The 9,561-nt window shown below is 41.5% G+C and overlaps 1 protein-coding gene across 1 annotated transcript in view; it reads right to left on the bottom strand.

Annotated features, from left to right (window-relative positions):
• Positions 1-7,946: 7,946 nt before the first annotated feature.
• Positions 7,947-9,561, bottom strand: part of ZCCHC2 (zinc finger CCHC-type containing 2) — a 40,681-nt gene continuing 39,066 nt past the window's right edge. The window contains exon 15 of the mRNA XM_026842023.1: positions 7,947-9,552. The gene's annotated coding sequence lies outside the window, so the exon portion shown is untranslated. The remainder of the gene's footprint in view (positions 9,553-9,561) is intronic.

Raw genomic sequence — 9,561 nt, forward strand, 5'->3', positions numbered from 1 at the left:
CACCCCACCTGTGAGAGCCCAGCTGGGGCTGCTCTGCTCTTAACAGATAAAACAAAGGGCAGGCAAAGCCCTATACTGGGAATAAGTAGCCCATAGGCTTGAAATATTTCAGTCAATAAAACCACCCTCACTCAAGATTAATTTGTGTTCCCATTTGTAAGGCAGTGCCACAGGATTACTGCTGCTCTTTGTCTCAGGGAGGGAGAAGTGACATTTTAGACCCTGTGTGCTGACAAGCACTGGCAAATGAGTTTTTAACTGAGACTATGGTATCTGTAAATTAGAGAAATGTATTTTGCTTTCTTTGATAAGGCAATGGTGGCCTAGTGCAAAATCTGCCCTCTTTCACCTGTCCCTGCTGCCTCAGGCACCCTATGTAATACCTTATTTTAATAGGTCTCAAATGAGTGGTGAAATCCATAACCACACAGTTTAAAGGCTTCCGCACTGCTGCAAAAATACTTGTATAAAAGTGTAGCTGCAAAGGCCTTTTTGCTTCACTGGAGAGACACAGCTGGCTCAATCAGCACTGCTTTGCTTGGGCTTTGCATTTATTGCATGACAGAAATTAGTTCAAGAGTACCTGAGACTGAATTTGAACCTGAAACAGCCTTAAATAAACAATATTTAGTCACTCTAATAGCTACATTTTAATCTGATTTTTTTCCATCCCTTCCTTCCCCTCCCTAGCTGTGTTTTGCTCCTCAGTTTTGCTGCAATTATCAAGCATTTAAAATGGTGTCTTCTGCAAACTGGATGACCTCCATCTCTACTTGCTATCCACTGTCTTTTGGCTCATGGCTGGTACAGAACCAGTAAGAAGGGAACCATTACCTACCTGGAAGGGGTTTTCAGACATTATGTCGCAGATGAAGAGAGAGGCTGCCCCATGAGGTAGAGTGACCCTGGCCAGGCCCCAGCAGAGCCAGCAGCTGGGCATAAGTCCATAAACAGCACTGGACCAGGTGCTGTGATGGGGCGGGTCCAGGGTCCACGAGAAGCAGGAGAGAGGGACACCTCCAACACAAGTCTAAGACCCACCCAGGAAGACCTGTCCATCCCTAAACTGGGATGAGGCACCCACGACAGCATCACTCTAGCAGGCACCAAAGGCCCCAGCTGAGCTGGGCCAGGGTGGGGTGGGTGGAAGCCCCATGGGAGACTGGGCAGGCTCATTAAGGCCTATTAGTGCTCCCAAGACCCTGATGATGCCAGCTGTGTATTTCTGCATTAGCTTTGGCTTGTTTTTTCCTCATCCTTTATTGAAAACATCCCACTGGTGCTCTGCATTGTGGGTTGGTGAAGCATGGCTCCCAACTTGGGGACGGCACCGACAGCTTGCGGTGGCTTCCCCACCATCGCTCCCTCTCCTGCCTTTAAACTTTCCTTGTATCAAAGGCATGACCAGCTGTAAAAATAATATCCTGGCATGGATGAAACAATTACGACACAATATGCAAACACCTAAGCAGAGCAAAGCAATGCAGTGTACAGCTCAAGAGAAAGAGCGTTTGAAGCTAAATTAATTTTATTAAAGAACTAAAGGCTCTTCCCAGCTTTCAAGTGGCAACAAGAGAAGCCTGGCATGTCCCTCCATCAGAGACACAGACGGGAAGAGCACGCCGACCAAAGGGAAGCAAGCATATGGAATATGTTACCCACGTCGTCATAGGAGTAAGGAGCTTTAAAGAGTTCAGAAGGAAACTAGATACATTTCCAAACAAAGGCTGAAAAACAGGGGGTGAGTGACAATGCACAGTGGGGAGGGAAGAGGAGAGGGCTCACATAGCCTTCCCCCTGCCTGAGTAAGCCTGAAGGCCTGATGTCTTTTTGAATATGGAAGTTGTCTAAAACTGCTTAAAGATGTGTGCTGAAGAGCTGAAAGATGAAACTTTAAGGCATTAACCAAGAAGGTTTTTTTTTGGGAAAAAAAAAATAGTAAGGTCCCAAATAAGTGATTAAACTTCCTAAGTGCCCACACTCTGCCTATACACACCATCGGTACTGTTGGGCTGGCTTGACCTACTCTGTCCCAACTCTCGCTGTGCTTGCTTGTGAGAAGGAAGGTTTTGCTTTTAAAATTAAAAAAAAAAAAAAAAAAGCAAACCTTATTGAATTTCAGAAATTAAGCTTCTGCAGCACAGACCACCACTGAGCAGTCCTGGGCCCTCTGTGCCTCCTGATCCCAGCACCCACTCCAGTGCCATCGTGTGTGGCATGTTACATACCACCACCCATGCACAAATCAAAACCTGCTTTAAACCTATCTAGCTGCAGTGCATGTCACTTGCCCCTAGCCAGGAGGTGGCATTCCCCTGCGCAAAGGGATCTGAGGTGCTCTGGGAAGAGCAAGGGAGGTAAGGACAGATCACCAGGTAAATGCAGGCTGAGATGTAACCTGTAAGCCATGGGATGGTCACTACTGCTGAAGTGAACTAATCTTCCAACCCCTAAACACCTCCTGCTTCTGTTGTCTCTGCCAGAAATGATGAGGCTGTCGGTGCAAATGAGAACACAGGTCACACAGGTGCCTGGAAAAAAAAAAAACAACCTTCAGAAATTGATCTGCAACCTCCTTCTTTAAAATCCTGTGCCAGGTTTTGGGCAGCAGTCCCCTTGTCCTTAACCAGAAGGCAGAGTGCTGGTCAGCATGCAACTGCCCTGCTTCTGCAAACCTGCCAGGTCTGCGCTAGGCGTTGGAGAAGCAGGGCACCGTCCTTCCGTTTCTCCCATGCAGGCCCTGGCATTAGGAACCTGCTGGCAATAAAAGCATTAGAATATTCTCTTCCACAATCAAGAACAAAATTTAGGAAAGCACTGTCATAAGTCTCTAGTAACTTGGCTAGACAGCACTGGCATGGACAAAGTGACAGCTACCTCACGTCTCAGGGTAGCTGCTCTCTCCGGTGGCTCTGGAGGCTTGACAGCCTTTGGGCATCATGCTTCAGCTGTAGAGCAGCCAAGCACATTTGTTTTCCTGTCTAACTCTAAATTAACATCCCGTTCTTTGCCTCTGCTACCTGAGAACAAGCTAGAAATGAGATATCCTTCCTTAGAAAGGAAGAAAAAGTGTTTCAAAGTGCAATGGTAAGTCCTAGCTTCCATTTAGCTGCTTTCACAATGGCAGGTACTGGCACAGGCCTACACTGAAATAGTTATCCCCTTGCACAGGTTATTTTATTTTGGATTAGCAAATTTCCAGTATTACTGTTTGGGAGTTTGCATACCATAGATTAAAGCATTTCAAATGGCCCTCCATTACGTGCATGGTTCTAGCATGCATTAAAAGGCTAATAAAAAAAAAAAAAAAAAAAAAAAAGCAAACACATAAATTAAAATGGAAAACAAATCAAAGGGAGACGACACTAAAGGGCGTTAGCTATCTGATAACTTTGTATAGCTGTAAGAATTATGAATGCAGTAAGATTTAAAATATATTAGAGTCTGTTCTAAGTCCACGTAAATTAGCCTTGTGTAGGTTGCCCAGAGCATCCATCTCCTCTGTATGTATCTTGAATGGTCAGCTGCACTGTGGTGAAACGCAGAATTCACCTGGTTTCGTACCAAATTGATGCAAAGAACCTTTTGAAGTTCTTTGCTATGAAACAGATAGGAGCTGCGTTAAGAAATCGAGCGATGTGTGAGAATTGTCTCGTCTCAAGCACACCCCAATGCCTGTTGGTAATTTTTTAGTTTTGTGGTTGTTTTCCTCTCCCCTTCTTACATATTACTGATCTTTTCATTTGAGATTTTTATTTCTTATGTTGACAGAGGTCAGGATTTGCAGCCTCAATTTTTTGAAATTATTTTGAAATTATTTTTTATTATTTATATCAATTATTTTGTTATCATGTATATCAATTATTTTTTAATTCAAATAATTTTCAGTTATTTGAAATACCTAGAAATCCTTGTCAATATGCACCTCAGAGCTGATCTGGTCTTTAAGGGCAATTAAAGTAAGTCCTATGATGTTTTCATCCAGAAGTCTTGCCACTGCTAAGCTGTCTGCTCTTTTGCTGGGGCATGTGCATATCCTGTAAAAAACCTTTTTTTTAAAAAAAAGGAAAAGAGCATTTTGATAGCAACACAATTAATTTTATACATTACAGTGACTGCTCTACCTAGACCTGCCATTAGTTTCAAAACTGAGTTTCAGCCAAAACAAGATCTGAAGTTGTTGAAATTGCCATGGTTTAAACTTTCAAATGACAAATGATGTAAAATAAGACTATTTTAATGTAATATTTTATTATTTAAATAATATTTTATTATGTATAGTGGTGATTTTTCTAAGGAGTCTCTAACCAGTATTTTAAAATCAAACTTGAATGGTAAATAAGTTTTTTAGGCAACGATCCCCATCTTTCCTTAGTCACACCAAAGCACCATAGGAGTTAATTCTTAGCTCTGTTTCAGTCATCAGCATCCTCCATCTCAGGCAAAAACATATCCTAGAAATCAAGAAAAAAATGGCCATTTCAGATCAAAGAGGAGAGTTCTAAAATGAATGAACTACTGGTTAAAATACAGCTGTTCTATCCTTTTACCAAGTTCAGCAATTTTTTTTTCAGGCTGTGCTTTTGTACATTGTTTTATTGAGCCATTCATAAAACAGTGACCCTTTACACTAGTCAGGGAGCATATATCAATATTAAAAATAATGGGTTTATTATGGTCCATCTCTTGGGCAACATGTTCCTGAGCATGAGATATTCCAGATAAGTATCTGATCTGTGGACCTTCAGACTGAGTAGAGAGTCATTATCCTGAAAGATAACCAGACTCCCTCAGGAATTATCCTAGTTTGCAAAAAACCCTATATGGTCTTCAGAAAGCATTCCTCATTGTATGAATACAAGTATCTAGAACCACTTTAATACTCAGTAATTCTTAAGATACAGTTTTCACATTTTGCTGCAGTTCTCTAGGTTTTCAATGTTCGCTATGAGACCTGGGCTATTTTAGCTCTAGGCAATTAATACTTCAGATGTGCATTTAGCATGCTTAATTTTTGGAGAGCCAACAATTAGTATGCTCTTCATGTGAGAAAGCATATAAACATGAGAAAAACATACAGAAACTAACGTTACAAAATCCCAAGTCAAAGAAATCCTGCAAATAAGCTTACTCTGATGGCACAAAGATGCTAAACCTAAATAAAACTGAAGCATCTTACCTGGTACCTCAGAGGCTCTCAAATATTCCACTGGTAGAGTTATGCTGCCACCTATTGTGAAGATGAATTTAAGACTTATTTCCTTCTGCTAGGTGACACATCTGTAAGGATTACCGCTTGTCTTTTTTTTTTTTTTTAATTCAGAGTGCTTTCTGCCTAAATATCTGCTACTGTTCATAGCTGGAGATGGGACACAGGTATAGGTGGGCTTTCAGCTTGACCAAATACAGATGTTCATTTTGATCTCTAAGCGACTTCAATGTACAGCAACGTACAGAACTCGACTGCCTGCAGTGGTCAGCTCAGTGGCTGGATCAAAACTAGAACTCCATTTCTCTGCCCTGACCAGCAACAAAGACACACAACAGCCATGGGTAGAGAGGCCGCCCACAATGTCCCTGCAGTAATGCTTTGAGATGTGCTTTTCCTGCCTCCCTTGCGAGGGGAACACAGAAGGGTAGGTTAGTACATGGGGCCTGGCCCTGTAACTGAGGCAGCCTTTGAGCCCTAGTATAAACTCAGGACTACGTCTTTAGGACACCTCTTCTTCTTCCTCCCAAGCACAAGTGCAGTGCACACACCCTTCATATGTACTGTGCCTAATCCTAGCAGCCATAGTTACCAGCCCTGAGCAGGAAGCACTATTGCACAGGGCTGTTTTTTTGCATGCACAGAACTTAGGCAAACTTATTTCAGGAGAGCATTCTGCAGGAGGCCCAGCTCAGCAGACCTCTAGAGGCAGCCATTAGCAAAACTGGAGTAAATGATGACGGTACTTCCATCTCTCTACAACTGAAGTAGCTCGGCCCTGGTCCAGTTTCACAGTTCTTAATGCACCTTTCCACACCTTTCACTTTCTGTCTACCTTGGCACAACACATATGCCCACTGTTCCTTCACCTCTCCAGTAGTATCAGCTAAATCAAGACCTCGGTGTTAGGCCACCACTGCCATCCTAGGGTGGCTTAGCTGGGAAAATGAGGCCATCTGTTCACCCATAAGCAAGCAGTGTGCACCATTGCACTCCCTTATGCTCTCATCTTTCCAATCCTGCCTGTGCCTGCCTCATTGTTCATTTCTTTTCTTCCAGTTTTAGGAACCAAATGGTCCGTACAAAGAGGTTTCCACCCACAGTAGCACTGCAGCAGGCAATACAAAGCAGCAGTGCAGTACTCCGGAGTCACTCCTGGACAGCTTGGACAGCTGCCCAGGCCAAGCAGGTAGGGGCAGTTTCTCATGTATTTTTAGGGCACTTGACTGTTTCCAAGCCCCTCAGTGGGAAAGAGAAGCGCTCTCTGAACAGCAGCTGTAGCTGAACCTGATGGCCCAGATAGTAGTGGTGCAGCCAGAGAGGACAGCTAGGTGTGAGTGCTGCTAGACCTCCAGCAAAAACTAGCTTCAGAATAATGAGGGGTTTTATACCATTTTGCTGTGCCAGAGGGTATGCATTTTTAAACTTTTTAATTGACAGATCCAACCAGGATCTATTAAAGTCAGGGTTGCTTGCAGCAGGGAGGTAAATGAGAGCATCAGCAAGCTGGGTGGCACAGCAAGTAGCAGATTGTATTTTCAGAGTACTACATTAATACACAAATTCCTCGTACAGGTGTATGCACTCCCCCGCATCCAGGAAAGGGACAGAAAACACGTGCAGAAATGGAAGCTGTATGATGACGTCTGCGTGACACATGGGTTCAACACACACACACACACACACACACACACACACACACACACCCCATTATTATGGGAGTTGCCTGAAGAAAAGAGGTTGGGTTCATTGGCAGCTTTGAGCCTTCTCATCCCATTAGTTGGTTTCTCGGGAAGTAGGTTGTTCTGGGGAGTAAGCTGGGATAAAGATCTAAGATAGTCTGTGGTCCTCAGCTCTGTAGATAAGCTGTTATAAGCAGTCAGAATTAGAAGCAGTGTCTGTAAAGCGAGGTGACAGTCATTAGTATCCTTCTCTTTCTCAGCACCAAGCACATCCACACCAGACCCTTCACCTGTAATCTGCACATTTCTAAGCTGCTTTTCTACTCCCAGCAACTCCTGTTGTCCTTCAATCTATTTTAGCAGATGGAAGAAAGATCTCACTTTCTAGTTACTCATGACTGGCATACACATTTGACACTGCAGTCAAAAAAAAAGCATGTTTAAACTGGGTTTTAGCTCAAATACAGGAGCCCTCAGAATATAAAACAGGCTTAACTGTTCTGCAAGGGCTTAGGTCGAAGTCCTGTGTCTATCACTCAAGGTCATCCTCTTTCTCCCAAGAGATCTATCTATCTTAAAGACGTTTAAATCAAGAGACTTCAGATACAAGACTGACCTTACCTTAAGTTAAATATTCTCAGCTTTGTCTTAAAAGCAACAGATACCAACCAAACTGGAGCTGGATTGCCGAAAACTTCCAGGATCTTATCCCTATACCCAGAGCATCACACTTACTTTGTTGTTCTCAGTGATAAAGGACAGTACTTGCACACACATAGTTTCTTTTTTTTCATTTTTTTATTGCTGTTAATTCAAGGAAAAAGGTTGCATAAAATCCAATCTCTTCTAGAAATATAAGTGACCTTTCCAGTACATTTCAAATATCAAAGTATATGGTAAACATACAAATAAAGAGAAGGTAACATACCTCCTATTTACAGTACAGTATTTTAAATCATAAAATAAGTTCCATAAAGTACAACTGGCAGGTAATTCACAATACAAGTCCATTGGTGGTTTAACACCCTCACTTCAACTCAAACGCAGTTCATTCATTTCAAGTGGTCCAAAAATACCCAGATCAAATAAAAATTTTAATCAAAATAATTTTCATTTACTACTTAAACTTTTTTTTTTTTTTAAATTAAAGCTTTCATCTACCTCCCTCCCCATTCCCCCCCTCCAAGAAAAAAGTTTCAAAATGTACACTGGTGCTATAAATATAAATGCTACCTATGAAGAAATGTAGTAATCAAGCTTTTTTTTTTTCTTCAAGTTTTTTGTTTGTTTAGCAATTTATTAGACGGCTGAACCAAAGATTGATTTTATTTCATCCCTCTACCGGACACCAGGTCTGATTTTAAGAAAAAACATTTCTGCCATGAACTGTGAGGAATGCCAAACCCTATGGATATACAGTGGTAGTTGTTCATCGGTGTTGAATGCAGCAGTCAAAAAATACACTCATCTTCCAGATAACCTCAGTGCACTTTAGGAAATCAAATATTACCTGGAAGCAATTTAGTACATATATTGGCTTTTAAAAATAAAATAAAAAATACAGCAGCATTAAACTTACTTACTCATGATACTGACATGATTAATACCATCTTAACACTCATTTCAGTCTTTCACATTATACCGTAATTACGCATAGTGGTAAATTGTTATAAAATAGTGACTTTGCTATTTGGTAGACAGGTTCTAATACTAATACCTGACTATTTTGTAGAAAACCATAGCTTTTGTTCAGTTTGAAATAAAACATTTACATTCTAAGTACAATGCAACACTGTAATAGTTTAGGAAAAAAATATTCAATCAAGTAATGTTCATTCTGTGTTGACACGATGTAGAATAGCTTTAAAAAAGGAAAAAATGCTGTCAACTTTCATTACAAATGCAAACACACTGAGTACAACATTCATACCATTTTTTTCACCTTTGTTGCTGAACATACAGGCTAAAAAGCTACAATGGAAGAAAAATCTGTCAATTTAAGCTCATTCATTTTTCTAAATCTGTTCCAGTCCACACAGTTTCAGCCCCTTCCTGCTCTATGTGTTTTCATGTATTTGGGTCTCTCAAGAGCTGTGTATATGCGTTATTATGGGATATAGTACACATACAGTATTGTGTGTTCCTTTGGACTCTCCTAATAGGACGTTTGACCATCTCCCCTCAATTCATGAGCATTAATTTAGAGTACGGGTAGGGTCTGTATGAACTGCTAAACACTCATGCAAGTCCAACGAATCCACGTGGACAAACAGGGAAAGAAAATAAAACAGCAGCATAAGGAGAACAGGGAGGGAGGGAAGAAGATTGTGGTGGGGAACATGACCAAGTTTCTTCTTTCACCATATGGCTGCTCCACCAGTGATGTCAGAGGTCAGAGGACTTTTTTTTTTTTTAAAAAAAAATGCAGTAAACATTGCACATGTCTCAAGTCTTCAGTGCAAAAGCATGGTTCGAATGCTCTTTTTGATTGTTTGGCTGTGTGTTTGAATTACATGCATTACGCAAGCCTTTTGTAGAACCAGGAGGAGACCAGGGACTCAGCTTTCTTCTTTTGTATGGAACAGAGGTGCAAAAGCAATGAAAAATTCCAAAAGAATATAGAACCGGGAATGTCCCAAAACACAAGACCACCCCCCCCCCCTCCCCACA

This window comes from Athene cunicularia (genome assembly GCF_003259725.1).
Source record: "Athene cunicularia isolate RWA chromosome 2 unlocalized genomic scaffold, athCun1 chr2_part1, whole genome shotgun sequence".
In the NCBI taxonomy this organism is placed as follows: Eukaryota; Metazoa; Chordata; class Aves; order Strigiformes; family Strigidae; genus Athene; species Athene cunicularia.